Consider the following 12,243-nt stretch of genomic DNA (forward strand, 5'->3'; position numbering starts at 1 on the left):
TAACAAGGGATACCATTTAGAGAAGATAAAGGAAGAAACACCCCATATTGGAGAATCATGGGGGGGGGGGAGAACCTCATGCTCTGCTCTTGTGCTTTGAACTGCAGCTCGATTTGCAGGGATAGGCAAGAGCTACTTAAGAGATCGAAATTATCATCTGCTAATGTCTGCACATCAAGCTGTGTCAATGGCACAGGCACTACAAGGATAATTTAGAAGTTGGTGATTTCACAGACTGCATGCAATTACTCTGCAGGTCAATTCACTGGCTCTTCACATTGAGTAACCATTGTGATGGCACGAACAAAATATGCCATCTTGTTGAAATATGTTTTTGGTTACTTCAGATTTGTGATGGGAGAGGGGAGTCTCTTACCTGGGCTACAGAATAGTTTTATTTTCCTTTGTCATTTTAATTTGGCCTGGCACATGATAGTAAAATGTTCAGGTATGAAAAGGAAGGCTAAAAAAGCATCTAATTCCGCTTGCAATGGGTTTTACAGGCCTCAATGGAATTAATTACTGAGAACTTGCACATGTAGTAATTAATTTTATGCAATTCAGCACCATCTGCAGATGCATTAGTTCCTTTCAAAGCTACTTTAATTTGATGTAAAACCTGGAATTGTTAAGAGTTTTTAAGAAGCCGAAACCATTTACATCCTGTTTATGTCAAAACAATTAGATAAAGAAGTTAAATAGTACTTTAGAAAGCAAACTTTGTTTCCTTACTGACTAGAAAGGGGTTTCCATGGGTGGGGAATGAACCAGCCTACTCTGGCACAGACATGTCAAAGTAACCGGTTCTAAATGTCTGAGGAAAAGATAGCACAGAAATTAATGAACTGATCTATCTATCAATGTATGGAAAACTAAGCTCTGAAGTTCATTGTGTTGATGAGATAGTTCAATTTTAACGTTGAATCTTTCCAATAAATGTACTAATACTAATTCTGCAAAATTCTTATGATGGCTTTGATATAGGAAAAAATATTTTTTATTATTATATTTACATACCGCCCTCCTCAAGGACTCAGGGCAGTTTACAAAAAACAGGAAAAGAAACAATTAACATATGATAACAGATAACAAGAGCCTCTTGTGGCGCAGAGTGGTAAGGCAGCGATATGCTGTCTGGAACTGTCTGCCCATGAGGTTGGGAGTTCGATCCCAGCAGCCGGCTCAAGGTCGACTCAGCCTTCCATCCTTCCGAGGTCGGTAAAATGAGTACCCAGCTTGCTGGGGGGTAAGCGGTAATGACTGGGGAAGGCACTGGCAAACCACCCCGTATTGAGTCTGCCATGAAAACGCTAGAGGGCGTCACCCCAAGGGTCAGACATGACTCGGTGCTTGCACAGGGGATACCTTTACCTTTACCTTTAACAGATAACAGTAACAGTAATAACAATATAACAATAATAACTTGACAAGATCATAACAATAACATTATAAAATAGAAATTGTGAGAGCCTCAGCTCAACTCTTACTGGGACCCAGTGGGTAAACTCATGTACAACAATTACATGCCTCTGTATTTCGCAAGTGACTGTATATGCACAGAAAGCTGAACACAGAAAAATATTACATGCCTCTAATTAGTACCTGTGACCATATACAACTGAGCTGCATGTTACTTCTAACATGGTATTCCTTTATATTTAGCAAAGCCATAATACATGAAGTGACACCTGGACCAAGTAAAAGGCCAAAGAAACCCAGGATGAAATTTAACATCTGAAGTCCAGATGGATTGGTTTAAATTATCCCTTCCAAAGATGACACAGAATGCAAAGGTGCCATGTCCTTCCTGCTGGACCACAAGATCATGTCTACAATGGGACCTTAGCGTCTCACCCCTGCACACAAACAGTGCAATCATAAACTCACTTGTAACGTGGTTCACACACACACACAAAGTCTTATGAGTCATGAAGGAAACTCGTCATTCTGAACTGACATCAGCCGACCACAGCATGACAATTGCCAGTTTAACCCAACAGGATGCAGTCATGCACATCCATTTCTCCCCTGTGCCTGAGCCCTACAGCCAAGAGATGCTCAAACTCTGTATTTTGGAAGATGAATATGTCACTCCTTTCTCTCTCCCAAGAGACCCCAAAAGGGATGGGCTGTCAGGGAAGGCTTAACCCTTTCTCCCCATGGCCCTTCAGCTATTTAGACCGACTGCAGAATTACTCCCTTCCAAGGCAATAGACTTAGAAAGGTGTAACTCTGCTTAGGACTGCAGTATGAATTTGCGTTAGCCCTCCCTGCATCTGCAGCCTCCCTACAGAATACCTCTTGGTTTCCATTGGGAATTTAAACTTTAATATAGTTGGCACTTTTGGGGTGTATTCCTTTCTGACATCTTTTTGTTTTTTGACATGTCCACCATTATTTAAGAAGTTTCCATCAATATCTTCACATTTCCAGCATATTCCTTTGTAGTTGTTATATGTTTTCTCAGCATCCTTTGGAGTTATATACCATTTGAAAAATGTTTTATACCAGTTTTCTCTTATTGTTTGGCTGAGTGCAAATTTGATATCTTTTTCACATAGTCATTCCCGTTATTGCATAGATATCAGTTCTTTAAGGTTTTGAATCAACTTAATTATGCATTTTTTCACATGTTCATCTTGTGTTTCTATCTGGAGTGAAATCTGATATACATTTTGTACTAAATGCTCTTGTTTTATAATCGGTGGCTCAAATTCAGTTATGCCTCTTGCAACTCCACCTTCAATATTCCTTTAGTCTTGAGTCTAATGTTATTAGACATTGAATGTTTACATATTCATCTTTAATACCTTGCCAATACTTGATTTTCCCCTGAGTGTTTATCATCATACCATAAATTTAAAAATTATTTTATTCCTCATATTCTTATCATAATGAGCTTTGACTGAGCAAAGTATTTGAGGGGCCCAAATTCTGGTGTGTAAACCAGTGGTCCCCAACCTTTTATCACTGGGGACCGGTCAACACTTGACAATTTTACTGAGGCCCGGAGGGGGGTAGTCTTTAGCCAAGGAACGTCGCCACTGCTGCCTGAGCCCCTGCTCCACTTGCTTTCCCACCAGCACCCCTTACTTCCCACCACCCGCTGGGGGGCGCTGCCAGCAACAGCTGCACAGTGCCACGCTGAGGGGGAGCCCCAGCCATGGCAGTCGCTGGAGAGCACCAAAAGTGAGCTGGCAGCAGAGTGGCAGAGCAGCCCCCGAGGCAGCAGCCGGGGAGGAGGACAAGGAGGAGCCGCGGCCCGGTAGCGACTGATCCACGGACCGGCACCAGTTCCCGGACCGGAGGTTGGGGACCACTGGTGTAAACCATATTCTCATTATGTGACTTCTCTGATTATGTGACTTCTTTCTTCTGTTATGATCTTTTTAGAATCATAGAATCATAAAATAAAAGTAGTGACAATCTGACTCTCACAGGTATGTGGAACTCATACCTGCTCCGGAGCTCTTTGGTCCCAGTCCCCACCCTCTCTCTCATAGACAAACACACTCAGTCATGTGCACGCACACAGAGATAACTTCCCCCCACTTCCCCCTCCCCTCTTCCCTCCTTGACCTCCTCACTTGTACTTCTCCCCTCCCCCTCTCTCAGACACACACACATGCTCACACGGACTCCTTCCCCCCTTCCCCTGCCCTCTCCTTTCTTCCTTCTTGTCTCATGACCTCCTCCCTGATCGCTCCCCTCCCCCTCCCTCCCTCTCTCTTACACACACACACACACACATACACACACACAGACTCCTTCCTCCCATTTCCGTTTCCTTCCCTCTTGCTTCCCCAACCTCCTCCCTGGTGCTTCCACCTCCCTCTCTCTCAGAAACACACACATATGCACACACAGACTCCTCCCCCCCACTCCTCACTCCCCTCCCCCTCTTGTGGAAGGATGGCAGCCCTCTTCCATGGAGCATGTCAAATATCTGCTGGCTCTGCCATAACCTCTGCCAGCCCAGCCCTCTGGCGCTGGCACATACACCACCTTAGCCCCCAGAGATGGTGTGGGCACTGCTTCGGCCCCCTCCAACACTGCAGCTGCTGCCTTGGACCCCAGCAGTGGCGCAGGTGCTATTTCAGCTACCTCTGGCACCGCTGATGCCCCCTTGGCCTCCACCGCCGGCTGCCTCCCTGACTCTTCTGGCGCGCTTCCTGGGGTGGGACTATGGATGTCATGCCCGTACCCATTTTTATCCCAGGGGGTGTGCCAGAAGATGTGTTCCACATCAATAATAGAGCTAGAAGGGGCCATTCAGATCATCTAGTCCACCCCCCTGCTCAATGCAAGGATCAGCTTAAAGCATCCCAGATAAGTATCTGCTCAATTGCTACATAAAGACTGTCTCTGAAAGGGACAGTCTCCTTTGGCAGCTAGTTCCACTGCTGCACTTTTCCAACAGTGGGGGGGGCACCTGATATCTAGTGAGCATTGTCCTATACAAAGTTTACTATGGGTTCTATCCTTTGCTGCCAAAAGGAACCACTCTCAGCTCTCCTCTAAGAGACAAGCTTTCAAATATATAAAGATGACAATCATGTGCCCTGTCAGCTCCTCTTCTCCAGGCTGAACGATGCTAAGTCCCTTGGCCTTTCTTTATAGAGGTTTGTCCCCTGGCCTCGGATCATCTTCATCACTCTCCCCTGTACCCTCTCAACTTTGGCCATGTCCTTTTTGAAATGAGGCCTCCAGAACTGCACATAGTACTCCAGGTGTGGACTAATCAATGTGGACTAATCAACAGGATTATGACATCTTGTGATTTTGATGTGCTGCCTCTGTTAATACAGCACAAGACTGTATTTGCCTACTTTGCTGCCATTACACTGTCTGTTCATATTTAGCTTACAGTCCATAAGTACTCCGATCTTATTCACATACGCTGCTACCCAGAAATGTATCACCCATCCAGTAGGCATGCTTCCCATTTTTGTGACCCAGATGTAGAACTCTATACTTATCCTTATTGAATTGCATCTTGTTGTCATTTGCCCACTTTCCCTGTGTGTTCAGATCCCTCTGAATTTTATCGCTATCTTCTGGGGTATTCGCTACTCCTCCCAGTTTGGTGTCATCTGCAAATTTAATGATCATCCAGATCAATTATAAAAGTTTTGAAAAATATTAGACCCAGTACCAAGTTCTATGACATCCCACTGCTCACCTACCTCCAATCTCATGAAATACCACTGACAACTACTCTTTGGGCGCAGTTTTCTAACTAGTTCCCTATCCATTTAACTATCTGAAAATCCAGTCTGTGGTCCTCCAGTTTATCCATCAGAACATCATGGGGAACTTTGTCAAAAGCCTTTATTGATCTCCAAGTAATTTCTTAATCCAGATGATTTCTTAATCTACAAGTAATTGTGTAGGCCTTCATCAGATCTGCTGATTCTAATTTTACTATTCTTTGTCCTGGGTTTTTAATCCAGTCCACAATTTCTGACAGTCCAACTGATATCTCTTGACATACTTCTTGAATGCTCTTCTGGGTCCTTTCCTCAGATTCTTGAATATTTTTCTCAGCACTCTGGATATTCTTTAAGGTTCATTTCTCTGAATTTTGAATGGTCTGTTGAATTCTTTCTTCAAATAGTTACATTTGGTGCACCAATATTCATGATAATTTTTCCACCATTTCTTCAGTTCTCAGGTCCTCATCTGTTTTATCTGTACTCGTTTTTTCTTTGTCTCTTTGATGTGTTCCTGTTGCCATTTTCATTTTCACTCATATATTTTATTTTTCACACATGCTTATATCAATATATCGATATGATGGCTAAATTGTTTTGAAATTAAATGGCACTAAAATATTGATACATTGATATATCATTGCAATAACAGGTTTATGTAGTTTCCAGCTTTCATTTAAAAAAGTAAATCTCTATTCTCCTCCCTCATGAAGAGATAAGGAGAAAGACAAATCTTTGCAAGGGAAGGAGTCAGAGCCTTTTTTAAAAAAGAAAGCTGCGCATTCAGAATCTGCTAAACCTATAGTTATAATGCAAGATATATTAATATTTTAGGGGCCTTAAAAACTTAAAACCAAACCAACGTGTCTTCAAAGCAGAGAAGAGGTAAGGGAATAGTTTGATGATGATGGCTGTCCAATCATTAAACAGTTCTGGTGGAAACCAACAGAAACATTATGCACAAGGAAAAGGCTGATTAAAAATCTGCTTCCAGAAAAAGATTGGGATAAAAACAGTCTCAAAAGAAACAAGGGGAAGCAAACTAGAAAAAGAAGCAAAACCTAAAAGCACAAAAATGCATGCAGAAATCAAGGGATAAATTGAAGCACCAGCAGGCCAACATCAATAGGGAGGGGAAAATCCCTATGTTTTGGAGGAGAAAGAGAAAGAGAAAATCCCTATGTTTTGGAGGACCCAGAACTTTACATCTGTACAGTAAGCATTGCTTTATCCATTATGCTGCTGCACAGGAATAGGAAACACTTCCCATTCCATCACAATGACACCATACTGACATTCAGCTTTTGTACTTCCTCAGCCCAGAAGCAGCTTGAGCATCTCTTGGCCTCACTAGATAAAACCGTATTTCTTTGCCTCTGATGCTATTGGGTAGCATTGACTGTATAGGGGATATTTGCCTCCTAATCCTGACTAAGCAGCCATGGCAGATCTGATGCTCCTCCAAAGTTTCTTGAGCTGCAGATTGGTCCCCATTGAGCTGAATATCCTTATGCTTGAACAGTTGCACAGCAGGAAAACATTATTCTTGTTATGAATTAAGGACCCCAAAAGGAGCAATAACTCAGGTTTGTAAAACTTCCAGTTCTCTACTCACGGAAAGGGAGGGGAAGAATATGGCAAAACTAGGTGGAAAGTTTCAAGGGCTTCATGTCATAGTTGTTTGATAGCTGAATGGAAAGGAGATACCCTAATAGCAGCAATGGCATAATGCTTCCCAAGCAGCTATGAATTTACACTTCTTAGAGTGTTATGAGCACTGGCTATTTTGCAGCTATTTCCCTTTGTCATTACAGACACAGCAGAGAGAAGGAAAATATGACTGCTCGTTTTTCAGTGGGGAGACTTTTGCCAGATAATTTCATCTGCCTCTGGATAAAGTGCAGTCTATTTGATTATATAAACTTCATTAAGCTTGTTGGAGAAAGATCAGTGCATGGGGAAAGGAAAGAACAGGAATGAATATAAACACTACTGCCAGCCAGAAGAAACTAGGCAGATCCCAAGAAAGTTGGATAGAGTGCTCGTAAGGAGAATTTCTGAAGGGCAAGTGAAGAAGAGGGATAGTTCAGAGTCCCCCATTATGGGTTCAGTCATCAACTGGATACTTGCCAGCCACCTTAATGAAGGGAAAATTGTATGGCTTCATATCTGCCACCTCTAGTGAAGCAAAAGAGACAGCACAGGCAAGGAGAGAAGTTGACCTGCCACACGTACAGTCAATAATTCAGTAGAAGAATATGAGTTTCATGCTTGATATATTTATTTCAGTACATCATTTTGTGGCAGACAGCTGGCATAAAATTCAGTGCCCTAAAAGAGATTCCATTTGTTTTTGAAAAATCTTAGGGCTGATCCAAATTGGTGACAAGCTCACACCTTGGGCAAAGAAAGAGCCCCCAAGTATTGTTTCAAAAGAATGTTGAGATGCTTTACATGCATGAGCATTCGGGCCGCATGTTAGCTTCAGCTTTAGGTCTAGTTATTCTTCCAACAGCACTGTAGTGTTCTAAAAACTGCTATGGCTTGTACCACATCAGATTGGAGGTAGCAGCTCAAATGATATCAATTATCCTCCTTCTGAAAAGGCCTGCACATAGAGAATTTGCATGTCAATATGAAGGTGACGTTCTCCCTACTGTGCCATATTTTCCATTTGAAATTATACAGCTGAGCTGTAACAATTGTTTACCACCAGCTGTACATGAAAACTGGACCAAACCATCTAGATGTCTTCATAGTTCAGTTGTAAAAATAGAAAAGCAAATTTGCTGTGTGAACACTTGGAATAAACACTCTCATGCAACAACTGTCCATGAGTGACTGGGGGTTTATCCCCCTCTGAAATGTAATCCATAGCTGGCTTTGCTCTGTTATGCCATTTGCTCTGTCCTGGCCTTCTTGTGTTTACCCACCATCCACAGTTGGTAGGGTTCCCAACTCCATGTTGGCAAATTCCCGAGTTGTCGGTGATGTACCTTCCAAAGCTATCATTTCCTACAGAACCGCATCTCAAGGTCGTTAACCAGAATTAAAAGAAGAAAAATTATTTTCTGTTCTGACCAAGTTTATGGACTGTCCCTGTAAGGGATGTTCATCTTGCCCTCTCAAATATTCACACATGGATAGTGGGGAAAGAACTCTTTGCCATTTTCTTTCTCTTCATCTGAAATGTGACTCTTAGGCCACACAGTATTAAATCTATCCATTTAAAGCATTAGGAACAAGAGCCTTGCTCTGTTCTGTTACCCTTATTTAAAATCTGTACCACAGAACTAATTCAATTATGCCATAATACTCAGTTGTCACATTAGGCCCCGTATTTCAGAAATTCTTGCATTTTTCACAGCTAATTTGCTTCTCCAATTTCACAGAGGATTCGAGTAATAGCACTGCTTCAATTGTTCATTGCAAGCACTGGGGAATAAAACCCTAAAAGGATTGCCTTCACAGCACTTCAAGGAGAGTCTGAAAATTGCTCCAAAGGTCTCCAGTATCCACCGAAGCAGAGTGTTTTATTCACACTGTGATGCCTGTGCATCACAATAGCAAACCCAAAATAAACAAGTCTGGAATGGAACCCAAAGTCATAGGTTGTTAATTGCTTTTATTCATGTACTTTTCAAATAGATGCCAAAAATTGTGGAATTCTAAACTTTCATACTTACTGACACCTTAAGTTATAGGCTCAAAAGTGTGAGGCTGTAGAGTCAGGTAGGATGTCGGGATGGGCACAAACTGACTCACCATTTAAACTTTGTGAAGAATTTTGGGTAGTTCATGCTTTGCAAAGTCAGATCAACCGACACAAACTTTCCACGAACTTTAAAGCTGTTTGTGGAGGGTCCTTGAGGTTTGTGAACAGATACGTTTCCAGACGGACTATTTCTCCTCAATCAAGATGTTTACCAAATTTCAAAATGAAGGGGGGGGTGTCAGGAACCAGGCTGAGCCTAGCCTGCAGAGTCTGTGATAAAGACACATCCGAGATCCAACAGGCAGTTGTAAATCCAAAGAGAGCTTTATTAGACAGAGTCCACAGAACGCTAAAGCAAGCCAAGATCTTCCTAAGCAAAGATCTTGATAGGGCAGATATAGAGCCCACCACATAAGGGAGGGGGTACATAGGCATTTTGGCGGGAGAGCGAGAGGACAGCAAAGGTGGGTTGATTCCCAGGCGACCAGATGGCCCGGAATCTTATCTAAGCAGTTGGCACTTTGTTGAGACTTTGAGTTGTCTCCGCAAGGACACTTACAGTAAGACTGATACATCAGCATGGAGCCTCTCCCATTGGGAAAAGGAAGGGAGGCTGGGAGTTAGCTGACAGGTTTATTGCTTTATGGCCTTGGCTGGGGCCGGCTAGTGGGAGACCAAAAGGTTTGTGAGAAAGCGAAACCTAGCTGGCACTGGGAATGCAAGGGGAGTCTTGGAGCCAGAGAGCAGATTTATAGAGTTATGACGGCTGGGCTTGCCAGGGCCCAGGAAATGAAAAAGTCATGAATGGGGGTTCATGACGGGGGGGGGGCAGAAGTTTCCCTATAAGTTTGGGGGCACTGGCTTGTCCCTGAGCTCTTCCATCCACTCCTGCAATTGCAGCAAATCAAATTAAAGAGGACTAATGTCAGACCACAGAATTCCTGCAGCACAAACTGAAGGGGAGCACATATTTTCAAGATGAATACAAACAGTTCAGTGAAGAGAATGCCCAACAGAATCCAGTAATGACGCACGCTTAAAAAGACTGACTAATCTCAAAGAACTTTGTCAAAAATAATCCATTTGGGGGGGAGTGTTTGCAAGCCCAGTACAACCAATTCAGTATACAGAATGCCTATCAGAATCCAGTACCACTGTGGCAATGCAAACTTAAAAGACCTGATTGGTCTCAGTTTCCCAAGAAATCTGGGCAAGGAAATGGGAGCCCAAAGGTGTGCTGATAAATGTGGGGGGGGGGAGTTTCCCTCTGTCAAGAGCAGCAGAGAAACCATGAAAATTAAGGTGGGGGGGGAGAACTTTCTGTACCTGTACCTCTCATTTCCCCAGAAGTCACTTTGCTGGGGGCACCTTCTTTGAGGGCCATAATTCAGATTCTACAAATCCAATTCTCACCTAACTTGGAGGGTGAGTAGAGGACAGTCAACTAGAGATCCCCTGTGAGTGTCGTTTCTATAGCACACTAGAGGGGCTATTCTATTGAGTCACAAACCTCACAAACCATAACAGTTTGTTCAATGCCTAAATGTTTATGAACTGAACTAAACCACATTCTCCCACTTCATGCTCGACCCTAGTCATTATTCAAGAGTGACTTGATTAGGGTTGCTAACTCCAGGTTGAAGTAATTCCTGGAGGTTTGGGGGTGGAATCTTAGGGGGAGACCTCCAAAGCATTTTCTCCAAGGGAAATAGCCTCTATAGTCTGAAGGTTAGTTCTAAGTCTGGGAGATCCCTAGGCCCCACCTGGAGACTGACAAGCCTGTGCTTGATAATAAAGATATGAAATTACCTGGAAGAACTTCAAGCTTCCCAAAGCTACTCATTACTGGTGTGCAAAATTGGTATTTTGGGGTATACTGAACCTCAAAAATATTGGTATTTCCCAGTGTTCCCATATCCTGGGTATGGTATTTGGATTTGGTGAATATTCAGGAATGCCAATTTTTTTCCAGCTCCATTATAGCCTGTAAGAACCATTCTAATCAATGTTTCCCATAGGTTAAAATGGAGAATCAATTTGTGGGTATCTGGGGCTCTGGGAGACTGTTTTTTGAGATAGAGGCACCAAATTTGCAGCATAGCTACTGGAGCCTAGCCTCAAAAAAAAAAAAAAAGTTTGAATAAGAGTGGACCAGGGGATCAAATTCTATAGCCCCTCAAAGAATGCACTCCATTGTTTCCAAATGAAAGGGGAAAGGCATTTAAAGGTTATGAAGACCCTTTAAAATTTAAATGTCTTTCACAAGTATGGTGGGAGTGAATTCCTGAGAGTTCACTCCAAAGAGATTGAGAGCCCTTTAAATGCACTAACTGTAGCTATCTGTTGGTCCAGGGCGTGGCCATTTTGGATAGCTGAAAAATAGCAGCTAAATATATACAGCTGAATTAATACCTGGAAAATACCAATAAGATGTTTGGGGGGTGTTTTTTCAGTTTATATTATTTGCTTGTTAGTTTGTGTGTTTATTCAATTAGCTTATATACTGTGACATCTCAGGACGGTAAAGCTAATACTCATACAATATGGGTCAAGTCTTTGTACATCAGCACTTCAGAACAGAATTGATGGAAGATGATGTTAACAATGAAAAGAGATGAAGGCTCATGTTAATTAATGACATGCTACTGAAATATTAAACTTTATTTACGAAGGTAGCTGGCAAACTTCCAAGGTAATGTAGCTGGTGAGATCTTCACATGTCTCCTCCACTGGCTAAGCAAAGGAAAGGATCAATTGTGATGATTTCAGATATGGTGGATGAATACCAAGTTCTATTGGCCTTAACTCACTGTTTTGGATTAGTAGGAGTTCTCTTCCGTCATTTTCTTTTCCTCCAGCAACAGCTGCCAACCGATAATATCTGGAAGAAAGAAATCATTAGCTTTTAACCTTATAGACAGATCCTGAAATTAATACCTTTTAACGTCATAGCCTGGGTCATTATCAGTTAATTGTTAACTATTCCAGGCATCATAGAGAGATTCTGTTCTGAAGAATGGAGGAGTTGGAAAAGGCACCCCTGGTTATGTAGCTATGCATTTTGTAACATGTTTATTGAAAGGAGGGGAAGGGGTAAATGTGATCTTATGCCAGTCAGTTACACTAACACACTACAGAGCTATAAGTTTAAAATGGGAAGGTGGTGTATACTTGAACTTCATGAAAGAGATATCATGAAAGAGATATCAAGGAGGAACAGAATTGGAAAGTATGGTTAAATAAAGAGAACAAATTAATAGCCTATTCATGCTAGCAATAAGTCACTTGATTTGTTGTGTTCTTTTGTCATAGAGG

General features: G+C 42.2%; 1 long non-coding RNA gene across 3 annotated transcripts in view; it reads right to left on the reverse strand.

The window, feature by feature from the left end:
• Positions 1–11,577: 11,577 nt before the first annotated feature.
• Positions 11,578–12,243, reverse strand: part of LOC143844528 (uncharacterized) — a 32,560-nt gene continuing 31,894 nt past the window's right edge. For all 3 annotated transcript variants that reach the window (XR_013234026.1, XR_013234046.1, XR_013234053.1), the window contains exon 3: positions 11,578–11,809. This is a non-coding gene — a long non-coding RNA (uncharacterized LOC143844528). The remainder of the gene's footprint in view (positions 11,810–12,243) is intronic.

The sequence above is a fragment of the Paroedura picta genome, chromosome 1 (assembly GCF_049243985.1).
Source record: "Paroedura picta isolate Pp20150507F chromosome 1, Ppicta_v3.0, whole genome shotgun sequence".
In the NCBI taxonomy this organism is placed as follows: domain Eukaryota; kingdom Metazoa; phylum Chordata; class Lepidosauria; order Squamata; family Gekkonidae; genus Paroedura; species Paroedura picta.